The 12897-nt window shown below is 39.5% G+C and overlaps 1 long non-coding RNA gene across 1 annotated transcript in view; it reads left to right on the forward strand.

The window, feature by feature from the left end:
- Positions 1-12897, forward strand: part of LOC104965667 (uncharacterized) — a 19497-nt gene that overhangs the window by 560 nt on the left and 6040 nt on the right. The window lies entirely within an intron of this gene.

The following is a 12897-nucleotide window of genomic DNA, read 5'->3' on the forward strand; positions in this document are numbered from 1 at the left end:
ACATTTCTTTCACTTGGGAATACACATATAACTACGGAGAACCAGATTTGTGTAAATTACTGTTCGTGGTAATTTGAAAACAAATGCCGGCGGTGTCGGACACACACACACACCGAACACGCACACAGAGCGGAGCTGAACACACACACACACACACACACACACACACACACACACACACACACACACACTGCGCCCCGGTGACAGGACATCTCCTTCATAAAACGAGGGGGAATACTCTGGTAGTTCGATGTGTATAGAGGTGTGTGGTTAAACGTAGCAGCCTCGATCTCTAGTCAGCTGTTCTAATGAAGGGAAACGCAGTCAAGTAAACAGTAAAAGGCACAGCTCTTTGCAGCTGGTGCTGCTTTTCTCAGATTCTGCTGAGTTACACGTTACTGCCTCCAGTGCCCTGTACGACGAAGCCAGTTCAACAGACCCTGAATATGTTCGATTTACCCGGCTTAACTAACCCTAACAAACGCGATGTCGATAAGCGGTCCTACGAAGCTGGTTATCAACTCAGTAAATCAACCAGGGTTTCTCTGACCGGCTGAGAACGTGTTCACGTGAAAGGGACGGGGTTAGCAACATTTGACCAATCACAAACATGGAGACGCGTGCTGACAGCGCAGCGTCATACTTCGTGAATGAATAGTGTAAATAGCAAATCCTGCTTCGTAGTACAGGCCACTGTTGCCGCAGAGATTTAATAAAGTAAAGGAGGTTTTCATTCTATAAAACAGCTGTGGGCAGCAGATACTGTGAGTCACGGACAGGAATCCCTCAATTTAAATAAAACGAGGCCACGCTTTATTACATGCGCACGCTTTATTAACTCGTGCGAACGAGAAAGTAAAACGTGGCCACGTTTTATTTATTTTTCTCTCAATGAACCCTCCAGGGCTCCGTAGTAATGGGTATTATGTGGGTTCAATTTTGGACCAATACAAATAGATGTTATTGTTGACATGTTGTACTTTATTTGATGATTTAGACAGCATCTGCCTTACACTTTATTGCTAATAGTCTTAGTTACACACATATGTCAATTGTATTTAAAACAAAATCAAAAAGATACTTTGTTAGGGTGTTGTCTTGACAATTTTTGTGTAGCATATCCTGTGATGCATATACTGATTATCATATTTAGAGCTTAATAACAAAATAACATGAATGTACTGATTAAAGAAACGACATTGAAGTGATATGTGTGTATACTGTACATGTATACAGCATGTCAGTCTGTCCTACAGTATATCAATGAATTAGCTTGGATGATTCAATACAATTAGGTTCAGTGGCTTTACTTAAAGAGCTCCACTTATCACATAATCCTCTAAAGACATTTTTGTATACATGTTTTTGCTTACTGAAAAGCTCTCTTATTAGGGTCATATTTAGCAATTCTAGTGTGTTTGTCCTCTTGTTTGAAATGCAGCATACCCTCATTTGTAACTCAGAAACCAAGACGGAGAAACATATCTAATTACGGTTATCACAAAATGCATGTTTGTTTATTAACTGTATATAAGGTATGATTTATTACCATTGATTTAAATAGTCATACTATTCCAGGGTAGTTGCAAGTAACAGTTGGTGACATTGCCGTAATTGTCCATTTGAAACTGATTAAGAGAAATCGATACAGGACCTGCACCTCTAAACAATCAATGCAGGGAGGGAGAGGAGAGGGGAAAGATGGTTGGTGTATGTGTGAATGAGAGAAAGAGCGTCATTATTGCATGCCTGCCTGTGTGTTTTTTAACATCAATGGCTTTGCTGATGTGCGTGTATATAAACTGTGGTTGGTGTGTCCTTCATGGCTAGAAACTTTAGTGTATATTTCAGTACAGTTTGTTATCGTACTGCAGCTTCTCTCTATCTGTGTTTCACCGCCTTGTTTACTTTGATTCCTATCTTTGCTCTCGTTCATCTCTGAGATGTCATATTCTTCTTCGCATTGAGATATCACCTTCACCTTATTTTTCAACTGCCACACTTTTTAGATCATATGCCTTTTTTCTCTCTATTCTGTGTCCCCGTCATAGGTCCTGTCTATCTGCATGCACCCACTGTCATTCTCAGCATTTAGTTTGATTAATTGTATTTCCCCGACATACTGTTCAATGTTTTAGTGGTTCCTGTGTTGGTGGTATAGGGCCTTTCTCACTGTTGAACCCACACAAAAACAAATATATATGCTAACCTTTAGCACAACAGAATGTCTACATAATCACACACTGACACATGAAGCGTGCTTCTTGTATTCACAACACACCCATTAACATTCCACACCTCTCTACGACTGGAGAGATATAACAGAACCCTGCAGTCCCCACACACACACACACACACACACACACACACACACACACACACACACACACACACACACACACACACACAGGTTACAGTTTTGCTTCTATATTTACATCCCTTGCCAGCATTGCAAGAGCTATTGACTGTGCAGTCTATCTGATCTGGCTCACAGTTAATTGCATCTATGTGTTCCTATATAATGTATTTTAATGTTTTAATATTGCACTGTGACCATTAATCATTCAGCCCTTGTCCCCCTCTCAGGCACACACACACACACACACACACACACACACACACACACACACACACACACACACACACACACACACACACACACACACACACACGCACACACACACACAAACCTGCACCTTTAGAACATGAGCACACACTAAATATGATTTATTTGGCGCCATATTCCATTGTACAGATAGGAATTAGCTTTTATAATAGCGGGGAAACATTGGCACACCTTGGCCATTGTGTCCATTGTATTACCGAGCCCCATAATCACAATCTGATTACCATTGTGTGTGTGTGTGTGTGTGTGTGTGTGTGTGTGTGTGTGTGTGTGTGTGTGTGTGTGTGTGTGTGTGTGTGTGTGTGTGTGTGTGTGTGTGCATATTTTAAATGAGTTGGAGGGTGTCTGGGTGAGCCACAGATCTGGAGAGGTTGCAGGTGCTCTTGTGTGCGGCTGATTGTTCTTACTTCCATGCAATAGGGTTGAATACATTTGTATTCATATGATGTACATGTGTTTGTTTGTGTGTGTGACTGTTTGAATTGTTATTGTATAGAATCAAAATATGTGAAATAAGAATTGATGCAGATGGACACATTCAAAATGATGAAGCAGGATTGCCATTCAAAGAAATTGCCATAAGGAATGACCAATACGCTCACATTCAGTAGTGCCTCTCCATTTTTGCTCAAGCTGTGTTCCCACCACATTGTACAGTATAGCAATCTCGACTCAACTCGCCTCACAACATTTTGATTCCAATGCAGATAGTATCTACTCTGTGTAGATATGTTGATCAGACGTTTGCCTTACTGACTTCATCAACGTCATCTGCACCTGGTCAACCATAAGGATGATATTTTGTCCGGGGGTTTTTGTCACAGTATTGGTATGCAGTGTATGGTCTCAATGTGCTTGAAACTTTAACCGAGGTCGTACTAAGAAAGTAGCAGGTACTATCCACAACTTTTTGTAATGGGAAGCGTAAAAGGAGTTTTTCTTGGAAATGTGCAATCGTTACCACATCTCTTTTTGAAACAACATAAAATCATTTTTCATATTTTATTTCCGTGGTAATCTCCTGAATTTGCTTTATTATAGTGTAAACCTTTTAAGCCATATCAGCCCATTTTGATTGGCTCCTACTCTGTTGAATGTCTTTATTAAATGGCATAATGTGCTACTAAATTGAAATAAGTGTGCTATTGGTGTATATAATATATAATAACACTCTCACATGTATTGGGTCTGATGTGAAGTATTTACTGACACGTGTTCTAATAAGAAAAAGTTCAAATGTGTACTTAGTACAAAAAAAAGTTATTTAGTATATGTTGTGCGGGTCCTAAACATTAACTTATTTTAATATAATTTGTGTTCTGGTCTCCTATGGCTCCCCTCCCTGTATTTCAAACAGTGTTTTTGATTACCTGACTCAGCACATAAATTACATTTAATGTCCCCTGGGGCTACAGAAAGCAAGTTTATGTGTGCATAAATGGGCGTATTTGACTTTATGTGGGCATGAATGCTTGTGTGTGTATATACTATGCATACGTGCAGCCCTGTAGTCCCTGAATTTCAATTTGATTTATCCTTTCTTTTTTTAAATCATAAAAGTAAATGTCAGTGTGAAATTGAAATAGCAGAAAGAGACGAGAGTTAGGTGGGCTGTGGTTACCAGCTCTGCCCTCACATCACGAAGAGGATTGATGCTGTGATCAGAGCTGGAAGCACATTGAGATGTTGCTTAAATGTCAGCTACAAAGCAGGTGTTCATAGATTACTTGGACTTTGCAGAAGGGGAGTATTTATTTGTGTATTCCATCCATTCAAAATGTACTATCCAGTATCAATAACAGTTTGCTTCTGAGCCAAACTGTACTAGTGTGAAATGATAATATAAGACATTTTAAAGTATGTTAAGCATAGTTAAGCAAAAGCATAGTTAAGCAAAGCACAGTTAAGCATATAAGCCATGGCTTATATTGAATTTTACCACAATCATGGTTTTGAATGAAGATCTAAACAAACAAAATAACTATTTATCATCAGACCAACAAAGACAATAATACACCAACATTGCATCCGTACTGGAAAATTATGTTAAAATATTATTTAATGATAACTACAGCACACACTAAGATGTATTTATATACGCTAATAACCCAAAACATAAACAGTCTGTTTTCTTTAAATACACCATTCTCCCCGTTATTTTATACATAAACATTTCTGTAAGTATTATGAGTCCTCGCTTTATCAGATGTCCTGTCCTTGTTCTCTCTCTTTGCTCTGTGCCCCACCCATCTCTTATAAAAAAGGTCTGACATGTACCTAGTAATTGGTTTTTAACTGACATGATTCGCTATCCTGTGATATCACTGTATCGCATCACTTTAATCACTGCTTATCAGTGATCAGGCCACATCTTTCTATAAAGCAGGAGGAGATGGAAGGGAAGGCCGGTGAAGAGAAAGACGATATATATACAGAGGTTGGGTGAATTGGAAATTCAGCAAAGCGATACCACCAGTGATTGAAGAGAAGAGGAAATAGGAAACTGGATAAGGATTACGAGATTGTGCACATCACAGTGAAATGGCCAAAAGTGGACAAGAGAGAGGTAAACTATGTGTGGGAAAGTCAGCAAGAGAGAAGAATAAAGAAAAGGTGTGGGCAAAATAGTAATTTGAGCCTTTGTGAAGAGGCACACATTAGTCAGTTTACCTCACAACATTTGCTTTTAACCTGCAGGAATCATATGTGCATGGAACATCGAAAAGCACTGATATAAAATACAGACACATTCATTGTTTTTAGAATGAGGAAGTGAAATCCAAAATGCAGCTCTGTAAACACTAAGGAGACCACTCCAGATTGTTCTTGAATCTGAATCTCTACATGTATGGCATCCACTCCATCCAATTGTCTGTTGAATTCCAATACAGACAAATGTTGTCAGTACAATAAAAATAGTTAAACCAGAGAAACTGATAATCCTGCAGTGGCCTCTTATTTTTTTCCAAAACTGTATGATTGGGAAACAATATCAACAACATCAACAATAAATAGGATGATGCTGCTTTTAAAGCTTTATTTCACTAGAAGATTACATAAGAGTATGGTCATTTAGGTTTTAGGGAAGAGAGTGAGATCATGGTCAGTAACTGCATGTCGATACACAACACATTTTGTTTGTTGCCCTTATTCTAGCAAGATCCACTTTTATATGAAGCTGTACAAACTCAAAATGAATTTTATCCAATTGTCTAATAGTGGTTGAGATATTCAACTGGAGGAACACAGCCTCCATACAAAAAAATGTGCATACAAAATAACATATAATATATTGTTTAGCACACAATGCACTCACTTACTGTAACTGACATTATTCTGTATCGTGTTCTATTTGTCCTTATCTTTGTTTTGTGGCAATATTCTTATATGAGTCACATAGCATGGTCTAACAAGCAAACATAATGCATTATTGCTGGTACTACTAAGATAAATCAATTACCTATATTTCTATTACAAATAGAAACAATTTTATCAAAATGGCTTAAACGTGTTCACTGTGAGATTAAGACTCAAGATCAGATACATTTAATTATGAACTGTACAGTCTGCATGTTTCCTGGTTGATAATAATGGCATTCAGTAACCGTGTTTCCATGCAATCAGTAATGCATGGATTTTGTTATATGGAATCAAAATGCAGCTTAGATTAACCTTCACTTTGTGCTTCATGTATTGTTCTGTAACCTAGATGTTGGTGGAGATGCATGGGTATATTGGTCAACTCCCACACACCAATTTATATTAAAACACATACACACACACACACACACACACACACACACACACACACACACACACACACACACACACACACACACACACACACACACACACACACACACACACAACAACAACGCAATTGCTCTTAAACATCAGCACTTACATGATGGAATTATTTTATAAACACAAATAGCTGGTTGAGATTATTTGGCATATTGCATTATATAACATTGATTAGTAGTGTATTCTGAATATAGCATTCCATTGGTTGTTATTTTCATTAATCTTATTTTTTCCTCTTTCTTACACATTTCTTAAGTTACAGTTGTAATACTTCATTTAAATAGGCATAGGCAATATTGCACTAAAAGATATGGATGCAGCACAATTGCTTCTCTGGCTCTCATTGCCAGGAGATGGGTCTAGAAAAAAATCATGTTCTACTCTCTTTACTGCCATCAGTGTGAAATTGTGTGGTAATTACTCGGTTGGAAGGCACTGGAATATCGTTTTAGGATAGAAATGAGAATAGTGCAGTAAGTTAAAAAAGTACACCAACAGCTTCTTCTGCTCAGGACAATTGCCATTTATGTTAAAGTGTACATCTGTAGCACAGTATTACTGAAGGATTATACAGGCCTATTCAAAATATATGATTCCTCTGTGCACAAACCCTTTTATGTGCACTGCCAAAGTACGTCCTGTAGCAAGCCATTTGCATCTTCACCATGTTCAGACCTGGCATTACAATACGTATTTTGTGATCCAATCACAAGGGGACAGCTCTAAGTTCAGATGTGAGATAAAAGTGTGAATGATACTTTTGGTGATCATCTATATTCTCTGTAGGGATGTGATACATGCTCTTAAATCTGGCTCTATGTAGCTCTGTGTGCCCAATTTGACTGGCAAAGGTGATGATTACGGTGGCAAGGAGGCTGCGGAGACTGTAGATAAAAACTGAGTAAGCTTAATAAAGTCAAATTAGCACCAATCCGCACACAAACTGGACAGCATTTTTAGTATTATTCACAAGTTTATATAATAATTTATGATAACTAATTACTAAACCACCTCAAAACACATTAAAATCCCAAATGCAGAGCACATCCTAATGCCAGGTATGAACTGACACACTCTGAGCCGTCCACTTCGGAAAACAAGAGACGCATGTGAATGCCAGGTCTGGACAGAGCATGTGTCTCTGTGTAAAAGGGTCTGAAGGAGAAACCTCACCACATTCTTTGTTATTTGCAAAGTAGCCCAATTACCACACTGAGATTAATTGTTGTTCAAGATCACACAACTGTGTATACTGTATAGCGAGAGAAAGTAATTATAGCTTATCGTCTAAGTGTTAATTATTGGTCATTCCTAACAAAAAATAAAACCCTGCACATTGTCAATGCGTTCACAATGCCTTCCAGTTAGATGACCTTCAACAGGCATCTCAGTAAATGTGGAAACTATTGTATGCAGCTGATAGTCAAATGGAAAACTGTTCTAATGACTTTGACAGTATCACTCAAACAGTTGATCTCACCATTCAACATTGTTTAATTAAAAACACACACTGAGTGTTAACATTAATACAATGAGATTCAGAAACAAGGATCATCTCATGCGTATTGTAATTGATTATCTGACTGATAATACTGCTGAAGTAGTATTACTGTATATACAGACTTAGGTCAAGACCACATGGTTTCAATCCAATTTTAGATTTCCGGCCCTCATTCCAACCAATTGTGCAATCAAAACATAATCTGTAACCTTTGGCAGCTGGGTCAACAAGGATGTGGTTGCTAATGAAGAGCCATCCAATAGCTGTTAGCTCTCATCACAGAGGCGGGTTTTGAGCCTTGACAAGGCCAATGAGGGCTTTCGCCTTGCCATGACCTCATGAATATGTATGAGCCATGCAATGGTAAATCCTCTTTGATAGGCTATATGCAAATAGTTCAGACTCGGTTGTCTGAAGTGATTTTCACTACAAGGTGTTAGGATTGGAAAAAAGAGTGAGAGCGTGTGACAAGGGAGAGAAGTAGGGAAAGAGAGAGGGATGGAAATAGAGGGTGGGAGAGAGATAGAGAGAGAGAAACAATATGCAAAGCACACCATTGGGACATTGGTTAGCAACTTCCTGGAAGCAGGAATGGGAGTCGGCTGAGCTCACACGTCTGCACCATCACATCCAAGACCCGGGAGATGGAGTCGAAGGAGAACATCTACCACGCCGGCACTGGACCCTACTGAACCGCCTCCGTACTAGGGTTGGTCGCTTCAAATCATCAATGAAGGAGTGGGGCCTGGCAGACAGCGCAGTATGCGAGTGTGGCGAGCCTGAGCAGACTGCCGACCACATAATCACCACCTGTCCTCTGTACAGACCTCCTTCAGAGGCTGGCCTCTTCCATGTAGGACCAGAGACGAGAGCGTGGCTTTGTGACACTGAGCTGGACATATGACGACGATACACGAAAGAAGAAGAAGGGACATTGGTGTTCCCCTGCATTGGCAGAGGAGGTCCTAGTTCATGAGCTGATTAATGAACATAAACCAATGCAACTACTACTGAAAATAGTGATAAAGACATCATTACACGGACTAACCTATGCCTATTGTGCAACAATCAGTGACCCATTACTTTTTTTTTAATAATGGGGCCCACCACTTACAGTCTTACTGCATTCACAGTGTCACAAAGGCTGAACAGCTTCCACTGTGCTGGCAGTTTGATTACTTTCCTCTAGTTTACTATTCAGTTTCTTGTGTAGTAGTTTATTTTCAAGTAGTGTGAACTTTCTCAATGGACAAACATATCGACCAATATGTGTTCTTAGGGAAAACCCTTTTTATTGAAGAAAGGTCAGAACAAGAATATTAACCCTCTCACTGTAGTGCTGCTGAGCTCTTATGCCCCTTTCACACCAACGCGGTTCCAGGGCCGGTTCGGAGCTAGAGCCTGAAAAGCACCGTTTTTTCCTGTTCACACCGCAGCGGGAGCCGCTCTAAGCTCCGAAAACCGATGCTTTTCAAGAACAAAAATGTTTTCGGTCTAGAAGCAAGAACAACATACGTCACGCTTACGTCGGAGGCAGGTGCAGGGGTGGGATCAACCTGAGCAATAACAGTTTATGGCGAGTACGGCAAATCAAACTTTTAACAAGCAGTAGCTCTGACCAAAGTGACTAGAATGCAACCATACACACAAGACTAGAATGCAACCATACACACAAGACTATAATGCAACCATACACACAAAAACATGCGCCGAAAAATGCGCCGGTAAAATGTGCCGGCTTATGCCACAATAGGATAGCAACAATTCGGTAAGATAGTCAGTTTAGCTTTGGTTGCTATGCTAACATCACCCATTTTGTACCAGAGAAACTTTCATAACAGCGTTGTGATGCCAAACAACGGGCAGCACTGCAGTGGTCGGTAAATGCCGCTGAAACACATTAATAAACAATGAACCACGGCACTCTGGAGAAAAGTACAAGGGTTGATAAGTAGTTATTTAATTTAATCTGGCTTCGTATGATTAAAAGCAACACGATCATCGACCCGATGCCGTTGAGGAGAAAATCAGCGACGTAAACGGTGACGTCATCACGCAGCAGCGTCGGGCTCTGGGCGGTGTGAACAAAACAGGGGGCTGAAAAGAAAAAACGGTTCCGAACCAGAAGAGCACTAGCACGGAGCTAGAACGGGAACCGCGTTGGTGTGAAAGGGGCATTAAAGGGTTTCTCTGCCTCTGTCTGTCTACATGTATTACCATGTTCAAGCATGGTAATATGTCAAGCACAATGTCTACAGCAGGGGGGTCAAACTAAATGTCATTGTGTGCCACATTATGGTTGCACTCAAAGGGCCGGTTGTAACTTTCAATCTCAATCTTTATCTATATTGCACATTTAAAACCACCTCAGTTGACCAAAGTGCTGTACAGGGAACACATATAGAATAACACAATAGGAGTAAAATAATAAAACAATAATTAAAAACAAAATAAAAAGCACAAAAACTACACACATATATAAACACATTCAAATTTCAAAAATGTTGTGTTCAACTACAGTAGTATTAAAAGACTATATATAAAATACATATATAAATATATAATATATATAAAATAATTATATTACATTGTTCCCTCTGCATTGGATTATTATCGGATAGGGTAATAAGTTCATAATTCACTACGTCTGAAAGCAGAAGTCCAGGGCAAATAATTGCAAATAATTGAAAGTCTCTTCAGTGTGCACGTCACAAAATGAGATGCATTGTGTGACATGTAGTTTGTGGACAACGTGCTTCTGTAAAGCGGCATGTAACCGTATAATAAACGTATTATATTCTTTCAAAGCTCTTGCGGGCCACATGAAGTGAAGTCACGGCCTGAATTTGACACCCCTGGTCTACAGGGTGTGCTTGGTTTAAAGGAAAACAAGTAATGTCCCCTCTCTTGTGACATTTTCAATCATGGTACATGAATCTAACCCACTATGAGCAGTTGCATATACTGTAACTATATTGTGCTCAGCTTATACAAAAGTGACTAAAATATTGTTATCAATGTCAGTGCTATACATTTCAAGAAAAGAGTAGGAATTAACCAGAATGAGCAAAACAATCAGCACAAACAGATTTAAAACATACTCAACTCAAACTACAGATGGACATTGTCTAAGATGACATGACCTCCTCATGTACAAGGCAGGATTAACCATATGGGCAACCTGGGGAAGTGCCCAGGGGCCCTTGAGCAAAGAGGGCCCTCAGTGACAAGATAAAAAATATATATTTAAAAAAAAGAATTTCGGGCACAACCTCACTCATCATACAGTACATTGTTTTAAATGACACTCACTCTTCGCCATAAATAACACAGCTTTTCCATAGGGTCAAATTACTGTAGGTCTCTGTACTGTAGGTCTCACTATGTATGCGCTCAACTTTATTACTACGCGGCGGCGTTGTATAGCCGAATCACAGCCCCACCCTTGAGCAACCACACAATTTCACTACATATTTTACTTTTGTAACTCTCGATGTTTGTGACAAATAGAACTCCTCGTGTACTTGTACAGCCAGCCAGTCATATTTTGGCATTAAGTGGGGTGCTGCTCTGAGGTTTTGATTGATATTACCTAGGTCTTCTTTTCATTTTTTTCATTACAAACCTTTATTTAACCAGATTGGTCCCATTGAGATCATAGATCTCTTTTTCAAGGGAAACCTGCAGCATATAGGTTCCACATGAAACATAAAACAATAAAGGACATCATACATTATATTTACAGGAGACATTGTAATTTTGTACCCTGGACGAAATTCATTACGTACTCCTTAAACACTGACTTCTATTCTTTAATTCACAAAATTGTGTTTTATTTTCTAAATAACTATCATTATACATAAGAAAATATGGTTGTCCCATAAAGTAAAGGGGAAAAAACTCTTGATGAACCCCGTTCTGTGGTTCTGACGAGAAAATACATATTTCGATTACATATGGGTTATCTTGCAAAATTTAAAGTTCCAAGACATAATTATTTAGTCCCCGCGCATTACAGTCGTCTGTTTGCAGTAACTAGTCCAAGAATCACAAGCACCTGGTCGGGTAAACAAAGTCGTTCGTAACGGGTGGGTAAAGTAAATCTTATTCGATTCAGATGTGAATCTCGGGTACCACTTTGATGTTACCCTTATATTATTAGTCATCCACACCATCGTCGACCAAGCTCAGGGCCGAATTGTTTCAACGTGGACGCGACGAACTGGGGTGACCTCTCGTGTGGGGGGGAGGGGGACATGACGATCGAGACGTTCCGGTTAGGTTCAAAGTGTCGTACAGGTGGTGGGGTTAGTCATTTACCCGGGGGTGTTCCAACCCTTTTTTTCTAGACGTGGTACTATTTTGTAAGAGCGTCCATGTTTCGGGGGACGTACGCGACGCACCATGAGTGTTCCTAACGGTACATTTCATCGTAAGAAACATCAATTGACAGGGTACTTTAACCGAAACTTTAACATTAAGAGACTGTAGCCAAACCTACACAAATACCTTTACCTTATTTATCATTCACCACCCACCCTATGTGGGACGTGGTGTTACCGTTCCTCAACCGTTTTCTTCTTTTGACTAATGATGGTGAAATTCTCAACAAACAGAGAGGGGTATAACTCTGCCTATACATGTACTCGTACGGCCTAATCATGAGGTCCCCGGGACCCGTGACTCGTTGATACCCGGGGGGTTGGGTGCAGGTTCGTTCTTTTGTGGTGCCGGATGGGTTAGGATTGGGTTGTACTGGTTAAAATCTTAAGTCAGTAGAACCGTTACAGTTTAGTGTGTTGGATAAGCAGTTTTCGTCCCTGCCGTCGGTGTATCAAAGTTTGTTTCACCAGATCGTAAAATGTTAAAAGTAGTTTTAGTGTTTCTGTTTCTATGTTACCTATTTCTAGAGTTCTGTCACATACCGAGTATTACAGATAATACAGATATTGATACGTATACAGAT

Source organism: Notothenia coriiceps, unplaced genomic scaffold (genome assembly GCF_000735185.1).
Source record: "Notothenia coriiceps isolate Sejong01 unplaced genomic scaffold, NC01 NC01_scaffold00037246, whole genome shotgun sequence".
In the NCBI taxonomy this organism is placed as follows: Eukaryota; Metazoa; Chordata; class Actinopteri; order Perciformes; family Nototheniidae; genus Notothenia; species Notothenia coriiceps.